This window comes from Mauremys reevesii, linkage group 13 (assembly GCF_016161935.1).
Source record: "Mauremys reevesii isolate NIE-2019 linkage group 13, ASM1616193v1, whole genome shotgun sequence".
Lineage (NCBI taxonomy): Eukaryota > Metazoa > Chordata > Testudines > Geoemydidae > Mauremys > Mauremys reevesii.
The window spans coordinates 39,155,793-39,168,084 of NC_052635.1; the positions used below are offsets into that span (position 1 = coordinate 39,155,793).

The 12,292-nt window shown below is 38.2% G+C and overlaps 1 protein-coding gene across 5 annotated transcripts in view; it reads left to right on the forward strand.

The window, feature by feature from the left end:
- Window positions 1-12,292, forward strand: part of GNAS (GNAS complex locus) — a 236,215-nt gene that overhangs the window by 130,354 nt on the left and 93,569 nt on the right. The window lies entirely within an intron of this gene.

Here is a 12,292-nt window from a genome sequence, read left to right on the forward strand (position 1 = left end):
TTAGTAAGTCTGTTTCTATAATATGGTAAAAATCTCACCACCATCATTTGGATAGCAGAAATTTACAGCATTCTAGAGAGTGCTGATCAGAGACCAGCAAAACAGCCTATTATTCGATGTTTTATAGAACTTTCTAACAAGAAAATCTTAATGCAGTACGTTCTTGGTAATGCATGTTTAGTGTTGAATTGATCAAAATAATTGTTAAATTGAAAATACAAACACATCTGATCCTTTACTCAAATATGACTTTCCTCACATATTGTGTTTACATATTTAGGAGTTTGTATAGCATGGTTGTGCTAAATACCTGAGGCAACAGTAGATCAGAGTTGAACTGTTGAAAATTTGCCTAAATTCACCTTTTCTTTTTGTGGGGGGGTGGGGGTGCTCATTTTGACATTATCCTGATATCTATATAAGCAAGGAATGTCTGAGAGTTTATTGTATTGCAAACCGTTTTTGAATTAATTTGCTACTATTTTATTTAGAAGAATAGGCTTAATTTGTCAAAGATTACTTCCCTCCAGTGAACATATCCATTTTTGTATAGATAGCCTAATTAGGAAAATGTGGGAATAATACTGGGCTGTGAAAGAAAAACAAAGGTAAACCATGATATGAGAATCTCCTCTTTATAAGAGTTTTTATATAAAGTTTTATGACTAAATTCTTGGGTTATATTCCCATTCTGTAGAATAGCCCATATCTTTATGTTTACGTGAAGAGAGATGTGCTTGACTTGCAGTTAAGTTTTGCTTTCTGAAGTTTTTATAATTTCTGATGAAGAATAATGTTCATATACAGTAGCTAACGTTTGGATAATTCTATTATTTTCCCCTCTGACATAGCCCATGTAATAAGGGCTGACGCTGCAAGGTGCTGAGTGCTGTGGCCCCAATCCCATCCAGGTTTAAGCATGAGTAGTCCTATTAGAGTCAGTGGAATTACTCATGGGCTTAAAGTTAAACGTGTGCTATAGGGTTTTGCTGGATATCTGCCAAAGTTGTCGTCATCTTGTCCACATTACGGACTTCTTTCTTATAAAATTATTTGGAATTTTGGGCTGGAACTTTATTGGCCAGTTTTTTAGAACAGCTCATTTACATGCCTATTTTGCATGTTTAATTACCTCATTTGTGCATGCTGGAAACATTATTTGCATGTGCAATCACAGTAATTGCATATACTAATTGGGTGCACAAATGCACATGCATAATTTTAAACTATAACCCTACCTGCCAAGTTTTTGCACAGAATGAATTTGCACTGTTGAGTAGTAATTCCCCGTAAAAGGTTGGTTTGTTTTTGTTTTCATTGAAACAACAACAGAGCCTTATCTGTAATTTTAATGACATAGCTTTTTAATGATATCCAGCTTTTTAATCGTGTCCATGTAAATCACAGCTAGACACTAGTTTATTTTTAAGATATTAACAGCTACATATATGGCAGAGTACGTTAATAAGAATGGCTATGAATCTAGGCCTTCAAAACACGAAGATAACTAGTACTGATTTTCAACTGCCCCACTGCTAATGGGGTTGTAAGCATTTGTGTAAATAGGGCTCAGGCTAGAGCCCTGCGCGGGACTATTATTTAATCCTACTCCCACTATTATGGCATTGGTTCCTGAGGGACCTGCGAGATCCCAGTCTCACTGCAGGGCTTTACGCGAGTCCTGCACAGGGCTCTAATTCAGGCATTTTTGCATTTAAAAACTTAAAAGAACAATTTAGAAACTTACCACAGAATCTATAGAATGGAGCGTCTTGGTTATATCTTCCTTCTGAGGAAAACACAACTGCCCTTCACACTGAAGTCTGTAACTAGAATTGAGCGAATAATTCATGATGAATTTATTTGGATTTAGAATCTTTCTTTGTTTACAGAGTATATAAAAACAGATGGTGATTTCTCTGCTTTTTAAAAAATCCTCTGTGATTTGATAGCGTATAGCTTTTTGCAAACAACTGAGCTCGTTTGGCTAGCTGTGATTAATTAGATCAGTCACAAGGTATGGTCTCTCTGCTCCCTGATAGGATGTGTTTATAAGAACTTTTCTTGTCCAGTTATTCTTATGTATGAATTTCCATGGATACTTGTGCATGCAACTTTTAAACTCACTCCTAAGTAGTCTACTGCTGGCAGTCCTCCCACTGTTAACCCATACTGCATTGCTTCACACCTGGATTGGCCAGTCTGTGTACTTGTGCGCCCTCCACTGCTCCGGAGTCATGACTGTCACTTCTCCATTTAAATGCTGGTGCTTGGGAGTGCATTTTTGCAAGCAATGTCACCACAGCACCCAAGAATGATATGATGGACAGTTATCAAGAAAGCATCCCAGACAACACAGCAAGCACCAAGACAGCATGCCAAGCACCCAAGACTCTACAGAAGGCAACCATGACCCCACTTATACCATGGAGTCTGACCACAGGAGATTTTTCCTGGGCAGCTAAGAAATATACGACACAGCAGATTCAGAGATTACATGAATCCCATGCAGACAAGCAGACTGAAACAGCTGTGGAGGACAGCTCTGCTGGCAGCCAGCCTGAAAATGCTGCAGATGCGGAGCTCTATCAGTAAGTATTACGTGCCCTTGCTAGTTGTCCCCATTCTGCGGCAGTGTCCTGTCTCACCGGTCAGCGCTGAGTGACTGAGCCCAGAAGCATGGCTCCACCAACTAAAGCTGCGCCAGATAAATGTCCCTGCAGAAGTAACTGCTCAGTTTCATCCTCCTGCTTCTCCTCCACCTGTAGTCATATCATTGCGGCATCCGAAGCCTTCAAGCCAAATCCATCCAGCTGCGTGACTGCGAATATGTGTGCATCATCCTGTTCCTATTAGTGACTGTCATGATAGTTGCACTCGGCAGTGTGGTGTCCATGCTACCTGACAGCTGTTCCCAAATGGCACTGGCAAACTACAGATATGGAGAGTAATCTTAGGAGTTTGTTAAATTGACTCCAACTCCCAGAATTCCTGTCGGTTCTGGAAGGCAGCCCATAGAGTGTACTGAACTGTGGAATGCTGCACCATGGGATATCTTCCCAAAATGCTGCAAGGTTAATTCAAATGAGCCCAGAGTTGTATGGACACAATGATTAACAATAGAAATACCATTTTAAACTGGCATAATCAGTGTTGGATGTACTTCATTTTGAGAAAGTTAATACTGTTTACTAAAAATGAACAGAGTAATCTGAGGTAACATCCCCACACAGACAGTTTCTAGCTGGAGAATCGCTTATACTTTACCAAAGAGTTTTAAATGCACTGCATGAATTAAGAAGCCCTTACTTGTCAACACCTAACCCAAAATGGGGGGTTGTGAACCCAACCTGCTCAGGAGTTTGGGCTATTGGACTGAGAGGGTGGAGGAATTTTTTGCTGCATATTGTGTTTGGAGAAGAGAGGGGAGATGGGTGACAGAACACACTGAAACTGAGAAAAGACAATCTGGAAACTGAGCCAGGGTTTGTCTACACGGTGGGGTAACAGGTGTGATTTCTAAAGCACATTAATGTGTTGTGCATTAAGTGGTCCATGTAGACCCTACTGGTGCTCACTAATGGTTCCCTACGTGTTTCAAACAGCATTACGTTAAAGCACAGCACCTGGGATTACCTGGGCCAGTTAATGTGCAACACATTAGTGTACTTTAGAAATCACACTTGTGTAAAGTGCATTACCCCACCGTAGAGGCAAGCCTTAAGAAGCCGGAAGAGAGGCAAGCAGCAGCCTGGGTTTTTGGTTTTTGGTTGTTGGTTTTGGGTTTTTTTGTATTTTTTTTTTAAAAGTTTGACCCTGAAAAAAGCTAGCTAGAGAGCTTTTGGGTCCACTGGCTGAAGAGGCTCATGACTATGAGCTAAGAAACTGCTCCTTTTGTTACCCATAGACTTTAACAGGAACCAGTGTGATCATCTAGTCTCACCACCTGAACATCACAAGCTTCAGAACTTCACCGACCCACTCCAGTAATAGGCCCATAACCTGTGGCTGAGTTATTTTGTGGCACGAGAATTTTGGTTACTCCAGCATTTGGCGAAGCAGGACTTTGTACGTTTCTTGTTAATAAACAAAACTGTATTGAAGAAATACCAGACTATCACCAATTTCTACTCCAAGCAGGAACATCCCCACAGCCCAAACTTTGATGAGCTACTCGGATCGAAAAGAGGCAACATTATGTATTTGTGCAGCTGATTGTGCATTTTTGGGTGAGACTTGATGTTCAACTGAGTCCAGGACACTTGAAGCTGGTTCCATTTGAAAATTGGTGTCATATGATCAATTTTAACCATATATTAAATCTGAGTATATTTTTAACAAGTTATTCAAACATCTTTTTGAAATAGATATTATTTATAATTGAGTAAAATGAGCAGAGAAATTGAACAATCTAGCTAATACAGGTTCCAATTTACACTGTTACGGGACAGCAAAAGAACAATTCAGAACTTGTTAGCCCTATGGGGCAGATAGTTGGTATCTAAAATCACTAATGAAAAAGAGAAAAGCAAAATCCTTAGATTGAGAGCAGAATGTTTAGTGGAAGGGAGTTTCCGTAGGACAGGAAAGAAAACAGAAGTAGAAAATAATATAGGAAAAGGAAACAACAGTTCTTGATCCAGCAGCAGCAGGGATATGCTCTGATCAGTGAGCTGTCTCCAACACTTTTGATGCATAAGCATGGTGTCGTTAGTAAAATAATACTTGAGGGCTTGTCTCCACAGAGCAGTGGTGCACACTAGAAGGGTATTATTTCTAAAGCACACCAATGTGTTGCATGCTCACTGGCCCGTGTAGACCATGTTGGCATGAACTAAAAGTTCCCTTGTGTGCATTAACATAGTGCTGTTTCTGACCTTGACTCTTTTTACTTTTATCTCCTCTCTTCTGTTTAAACCTCTCCCTTCTCTGTTGAGTGTCTTTTATCTCTCCTCTGTACTGTTTCTCAATCTCTTCTTCCTCTTTCCTTTTCATTTACTTGTATGTCCAACCTTTTCATCCTCTGGTGACCTCACGTATATCAAATAGACAGGGTTGCTGGTAAACTAAACTGACCTACTGCATTGTCTCAGTCACGTGTTTATAAAAGAAAGTACTTTGACTCAAAACAGATAGCTCCTTGGATTTTAGACTCCTATCATAATGTGCATAACAGAAGAATTTTGGTAAAGCCAGGCTGCAAAACTTGGCTTACTGCTGAATCACAAAGTAATTTGGGAAATTTCTGTACCCTAATTTAATGTTGTTGTCTTCATAATACTGATGAATTTCATGTCCTATAGTCCTAGTCCTGTAGATCTTGGATGTATTATTTGGTATATATTGGATATATTTTAGGCATACTCAAACATGCATATTTCACTTTTTATCACCTTTCATAGGAGGACTACATAAATGATAATATACATTTTATGAATATTCATAAGAACGGCCATACTGGGTCAGACCAAAGGTCCATCTAGCCCAGTATCCTGTCTTCCGACAGTGGCCAATGCCAGGTGCCCCAGAGGGGATGAACAGAACAGGTAATCATCAAGTGATCCATTCCTTGTCGTCCATTCCTAGCTTCTGCCAAACAGAGGCTAGGGACACTATCCCTGCCTATCCTGGCTAATAGCCTAGTTCTTTTTTGAACTCCATTATAGTGTTGGCCTCACAACATCCTCTGGCAAGGAGTTCCACAGGTTGACTGTGTATTGGGTGAAAAAATACTTCCCTTTGTTTATTTTAAATGTGCTACCTATTAATTTCATTTGGTGACCCCTAGTTCTTGTGTTATGAGAGAGAATAAATAACACTTAATTACTTTCTCCATACCAGTCATAATTGTATAGACCTCTGTCATATTCCCCCTTAGTCATCTTTTTTTTCCAAGCTGAAAAGTCCCAGTCTTATTAATCTCTCCTCATATGGCAGCCATTCTATACCCCTAATCATTTTTGTCGCCCTCTTCTGAACCTTTTCCAATTCCAATATATCTATTTTGTGATGGGGCAACCACATCTGCACGTAGTATTCAAGGTGGGCGTACCATGGATTTATATAGAGGCAATATGATGTTTCCTGTTTTATTATCTATCCCTTTCTTAATGTTTCCCAACATTCTGTTTGCTTTTTTGACTGCTGCTGCACATTGAGTGGATGTTTTCAGAGAACTATCCACAGTGACTCCAAGATCTCTTTCTTGAGTGGTAACAGCTAATTTAGACCCCATCATTTTATATGTATAGTTGGGATTATGTTTTCCAATGTGCATTACTTGCATTTATCAACATTGAATTTCATTTGCCATTTTGTTGCCCATTCACTCAGTTTTGAGAGATCCTTTTGTAGCTCTTTGCAGTCTACTTGGGACTTAACTATCTTGAGTAGTTTTGTATCATCTGCAAATTTTGCTACCTCACTGTTCACCCCTTTTTCCAGATCATTTATGAATATGTTGAATAGGACTGGGCCCAGTACAGATTCCTGAGGGACACCACTATTTACCTCTCTCCATTCTGAAACTGACCATTTATTCCTACCCTTTTGTTTCCTATCTTTTAACTAGTTACCAACGCATGAGAGGACCTTCCCTCTTATCCCATGACTGCTTACTTTGCTTAAGAGCCTTTGGTAAGGGACCTTGTCAAAGGCTTTCTGAAAATCTAAATGCACTATATCCACTGGATCCCCCTTGTCCACATGCTTGTTGACCCCTCCCCCCAAAGAATTCTAGTAGATTGGCAAGGCATGATTTCCCTTTGAAATACACTTGCACATTAGTGTAGCTGAAAAAAATGACTATATACAGCTATAGTAAATTCAGATTCAAAGCACATCAGCTGATACAATATTTTATTTATATAGACTATAAAAATTATACTATTTTTTTAAATGAGTGCTGTGATAGGGATTAATCCTTACCTGCAGAAGGCTACTCTTCTGCTTTCTAATTGTGACGAGCTCACAAGAGGGGTGTGCTCCACTGCCAGTGGCTCTCAACCTTTCCATTCATTTGTAAAATATGAAAGCAAATTGATATTCTGTTAATTCAGCACAGGTACACATTTTTTACATTTTTTTTTTCCAGTGGGATAGAGAGCTAAGTGAAGTTGCTTTTTTGGGTACTTTTATAAGTTTTGCTGGCTATATGTACTGTTCTTGTTTGGCAACTAGTATGTTTAACTGGAAACATAGTGTTGCCAGGTACAAATTGGTACTTTTTTCACCCCCACAAGTTAGCGGAATGGTCATATAAGCAAATTCATTACAGTGAGCTAATTTTGTCATTGTTTCAGAAGTTGAGGTATTTATGTAATAATGCCTATAACATTGACCATTGTAAGTGGCAAAAGCCAGGTTGTTAACAGCCTTGAGAGGAAGCCAAAGGCAGTTAATAAGCTATATTAAAATCAAGTATGTATCCCTCTGGTTGTTGCATTTGGCAGTGTAGATGTAAAGAGATTTTGCTGTTTGTTGTTTGCAGCAGTCATATAAATATTTAGTAAATTATAGTGCAGCCTGACAGCTACAGTAAATTGGCAGCATCCTAGAATAATTAATAAGTGTGTTTTTTAACTCTCTATTTGAGAAAAGTTACATAATCTGGACCCAGTGATCACAAGGAAGAGTTCCTGTTTCCAGTCAGATACCCTACCTATCTCTTCAGGGTTCTGGACAGGCTGGCTGTTGGTCAAATAATACATTAATGACACTGAAGGCCATACCACCACTTCACAAGCAAAGGAAATGCGTTATGCCTAGGACACTTTTATTTATTTCTTGCAGATTTTAAGGCATGCTCAGAAATAAAAAAAAGCAAACATCCTTTAAAAATGAATGTCAGCATAGCTTATATAAGCAATGCTGAGGTTTAATTATTGTACTCACATTACAGTAGGCCTAAGTGCATTATGTTTTTCAGGGAACATCCCTGCTTTAGGTGGTCTTCATGCTTGGATTAACTAGCATCATAATCCACTTTGAGAAATACACTTCACCCTCATTAGAAGTGTTTCTCTGTTATATACTTTCTGATCAAAGGCTTTTACTTTGACTCCCATATATAGTACATCAAACAGCACTGTAATCACCTCTTCACTGCATCTTTTATAACATGTTTGGTTACTAAAAATGTTTTTATAATCAGGCTGTGAAATTTGCTGTGCAGTCCCCATTTTATTGGGAAAATGTTTCTCTATCACTTTTAAAAAAATAATTTAGGTACGTTGTGAACCTTGAAATGACGGTGGCACATTGTAATGGATTTTATTTTTTTAAAACTTTCTAAGGAAAAAATAATTAAAATAGTTTTGTAACTCTGAATTTCTGAAGGATTTGGGTTTTCTTTTCCAGCAGTCTCACTGAAGACCTGCCATAGTATATGGAGAAAAGTTTTTTTTTTGTTTTTAATTTATCATGTCTCTTTATATAATATCTTCAATAGTAATTGTAGAAAGAGTAAAACACTCTAGTATCTAATTTTAAACTTTTTTTTCTTTGTAGTATTTGTATTCTTAACACCGATAGTACTGTACCCATTCCTTTATAGTACAGTACATGACTTCTTAACCTGCCAGCAGTTCTAACTAAACATGTGATTAATGAGAGGTTGAAACTAATACTTTGTTCTGTCAATTATTTTAACCAGTAGAGCAATCATGTCACACGTTTTATTAATGTGACCACGTTTTAATAATTACCATAGCACATTTTATTTAATGCCTTCAGGCTAACAGTCTGATTTCTACCCCTCCTCCTAGCAAAGCGTACACTGGTTCGCAAAGAGCGAACTGACTTCCTGGTCTTTGCTGCCACCAATAAAGCGATTGAAATATTAATGTAGAAGTTATAAGTTTTTTCAAAAGGTCCCTATACCCAGTTTACAGATGGATATTCACATAGTTCCTGGGTTCTAAAATGCAATAAAAGCGACAATTAAATCAGACTACAAAAAAGGCAACTTGCTTGGTAGCCCGCTGGCTATGTAGGATTTGATAAAGCATTATAAAGTCAAAACTTAAAAAAAAGTAGTCGTCTTCTTTAATAGAAGATCATTAGGGCACTGATTCAGAAAAGCACGTAAACACATGAAGTGCTTTACTGAATAGGGGATGCTTTTCCTAATCAGGGAGTAAGCCTGGACTTCAAGGCAGGATTGAGTCTCTTAAGCTTTAAGGTGATTTGTGTTTTGACTTTCTTCCCTATTTGAAATTAAAGGTAATATTTTTCATGGTTCCTCAAACAGGTTTTAGTGGCTTTCATGATAAATGGATGCAGCTTCCCCGCCCCCACTCCTTTTAAATAGCCAGAACAGAGCTTGATAACTACTGTTCAAACTGCTCCCCCACAACAGAATTTAACCCTTTGTTCTGGGCTGTGTGGACTGGCCCAAACCATGGTATAAACTGAGTTTTAAAAGGTGCCTTTAATCCCTGCATGAATCTATGTATACCACAAGCTGTGGAGTGGTCAGTAAATTAAACATGAACGTTTCCATGATATTGTATCTAATCTATCCCATGAAAAGATTTTGTTGGGATATAAACATTCCCTTGCAGTTTTGGGATTGAGCTAGCACACAAGAGCCAAAAATTGAAACCAACTAGCATGTTTTCAGTTTAAAGTGGAATGTTGTGCACAAGTAAACAATCAACATTAATGGTGGGATGTAAGTGATTTTTAAAAATCTTCGTTTTTAAAATCTGAGCTGTCTTAATATAAATACAAGAGGAAAAGCTGTTTTTAAATCAGAAAATATTTTTAACCTGGCAATGTTCCTATAAAAATAATTCTGGCCGTGGTGAATGGGTGGTGGTGGTTTCAGAATTCAGTAGGCTAAAAATATTTGTATAATTTGTGAAAATGGTGTTTTTATGTGAAGAGAGGAATTCACTACATTTTATAAATCCCTGAATAAAAGCTGGTACTAAGTAACACTTTTTAAAAACAATTGCACTGTACATCAGATATTGGCTGAACTATTGATGAGCATGTTGAGTTTCCTGAGGAGTGAGGCACCTCATTGCCATGGAAAATTTATGCTTAGTAAACATTATAAAATACAAAATGAGATGATACATTCATTGCTGTGTAATAAGATTCTTTGTTTACAGGACATGCCACAGGGCCATGGCAACAAAAACACAAATAGGGGGATGAAGTATTCCTGTAGTAAAGATGGTGATGATTACCTAGCAATTTGTTAATTGTAGAAGTTTTACACTACTTCAGAATCCATTATCACTTTATTGTGATACTGATAGCTTGAGGATCTGTGAATGTAAATATGAAAGTGACTGAAAATCTGAATGTAATATTAAATATAGAGCTTTTGTGGTCTGATTTGGGAATTTTTCATGAATGCACACTTAGCGAATATATTGAGAAAAATTTCTAAATAAAACCTCATTTGTTTTGGAGAAGAATGTAATTATAGTTGACCTTTTAAAAAACAAACACATATACATTAATTGTATGCATTGTTGTTGTAGCTGTGTTGGTCCCAGGATATTAGAGACAAGATGGGTGAGCTAATATCTTTTATTGAACCAACTTCTGTTGGCGAGAGATACAAGCTTTAGAGCTTACACAGAGCTCTTCTTCAGATCAATATAAGTCTCCACCTTGTCTCCAAACAAACACCTAAATCTGTTAGATTTTTGTTTTGCCTTGTTTAATGCCGTATCAAAATAAGGCAAAATAATTAAGTATAACCATTCTTTGTTTGATCCCAGTCCTGCAGAAACACTGACACCTATGTCTAACTTGAGTAGATCAGTAGTCCCGTTGACTTCAGTAGAACTGCATATGTTTGAAGGTTCAGGGCCTCTTTGAATAAAGGGGACAAAATCAAACCAGAGTAAATGAAAGTCTCTCTCTGTGAAGTTTGAATCAGTTACCATTTGCTTCCTGCCTTCCCTCTTCTCTCATCCCTAGCAGTTTCATTGCATTGTTTTGTTTAATGTTTACCCTACTCAGTAAGAGCACTAACCTTTAAAAGTGGGAAGTCACAGTGGTTAATGCGATTGTTGCATTAACCACATAACATTTTTGTACCTACCTTTGTCTTGTAAAATGTTAGTGTGCTTGGGGCGGGGAAGGTGGGAGGGAATCCCTTGTCATCTCTTTAGTGTGTGTGTGGTGGGGGGAGATGAAAAGGAAAAGAGACAGAGGCCTGCTCTCCCTATCTCCCCCTGTCCTTCCCTTATTTACTTATTTTTCTTAGTTCAGTGCTTTTGGCCTCTACTGATTCATTGCTTTGTTCCCATCAGTTGTGCCAAATCCCTGAAGCAAAAACTGGTAGTCGTCAAATACGGTAAATTTGGAATCAGATGGTCTGTAGGTAGACTAGGAACACAACCACAACTGAGACTTCACGTCTATTTGATGCTAGAATTCCACTACTCTGCCTGTCTGTTTCAAGGTACATGGTGCCTCAGTGCAAGATGCCGTAATGCTGCTGTGTTCTTTCAGTCCACAAGTGCAACGCTCGCACCATAATCGGATCCTAGCAGCTGTAGGAAAAATTACCTCCAGACCTGCAGCTAGTCACAAAATGCAACGTGGCAAGCAGCTAGTGCACTGTATGTGTGTTCTTGGACTTTGTCTTCTTCCCCAAAGGCTTTTTATTCATGTTTTATTCTATAAACAGATTTCTCCACCCATCCCCAGCCAACTATGTCTGCCTGTATTATTGTTGAAGCAGTATTTTTCCTTCAGCTCTTCTGCATTCCTGATTGCTGATTATACTTCCAGTTTCATTTCACTGCGTTAAGAGTCATGGTTACATCAGGTGTTTTTAATATGTTGATTATACATCTCATTTGATGTAATATTAAACATTTAATATTAAAAAAGCTTTTGTGGTCAGATTTGCATATGACATACATTACATGACATACCTAATGGATTTACCTCGAGAGTAATTTTGTTAGTCAGTGGCTTCACGATCTGAAGAAGAGCTCTGTGAAGCTCGAAAGCTTGTCCCTTCCCCCAACAGAAGCTGGCCCAATAAAATATATTATCTCACCCATCTTGACCCCTGTATTATGTTGGTAATTCTATGTAATAGCTTAGCCCTCCTATCCGCACTATACTTTGCATGTTTATGTAGTTAATTTGTATATCTCCTTCTGGTCTGAGCTCTCTGTTCCAGACGTTTTCTTCTCTGATTTTCTTTTCACCCTTAAATCTTCGTGTTACCCTGGTCTCCTTTGCTTTTTCTTGGTTGTTTCGACTTTTGGTAACTTGTCTCTTTTATCTTTTCATTTCCGCTCGTCTATAAACC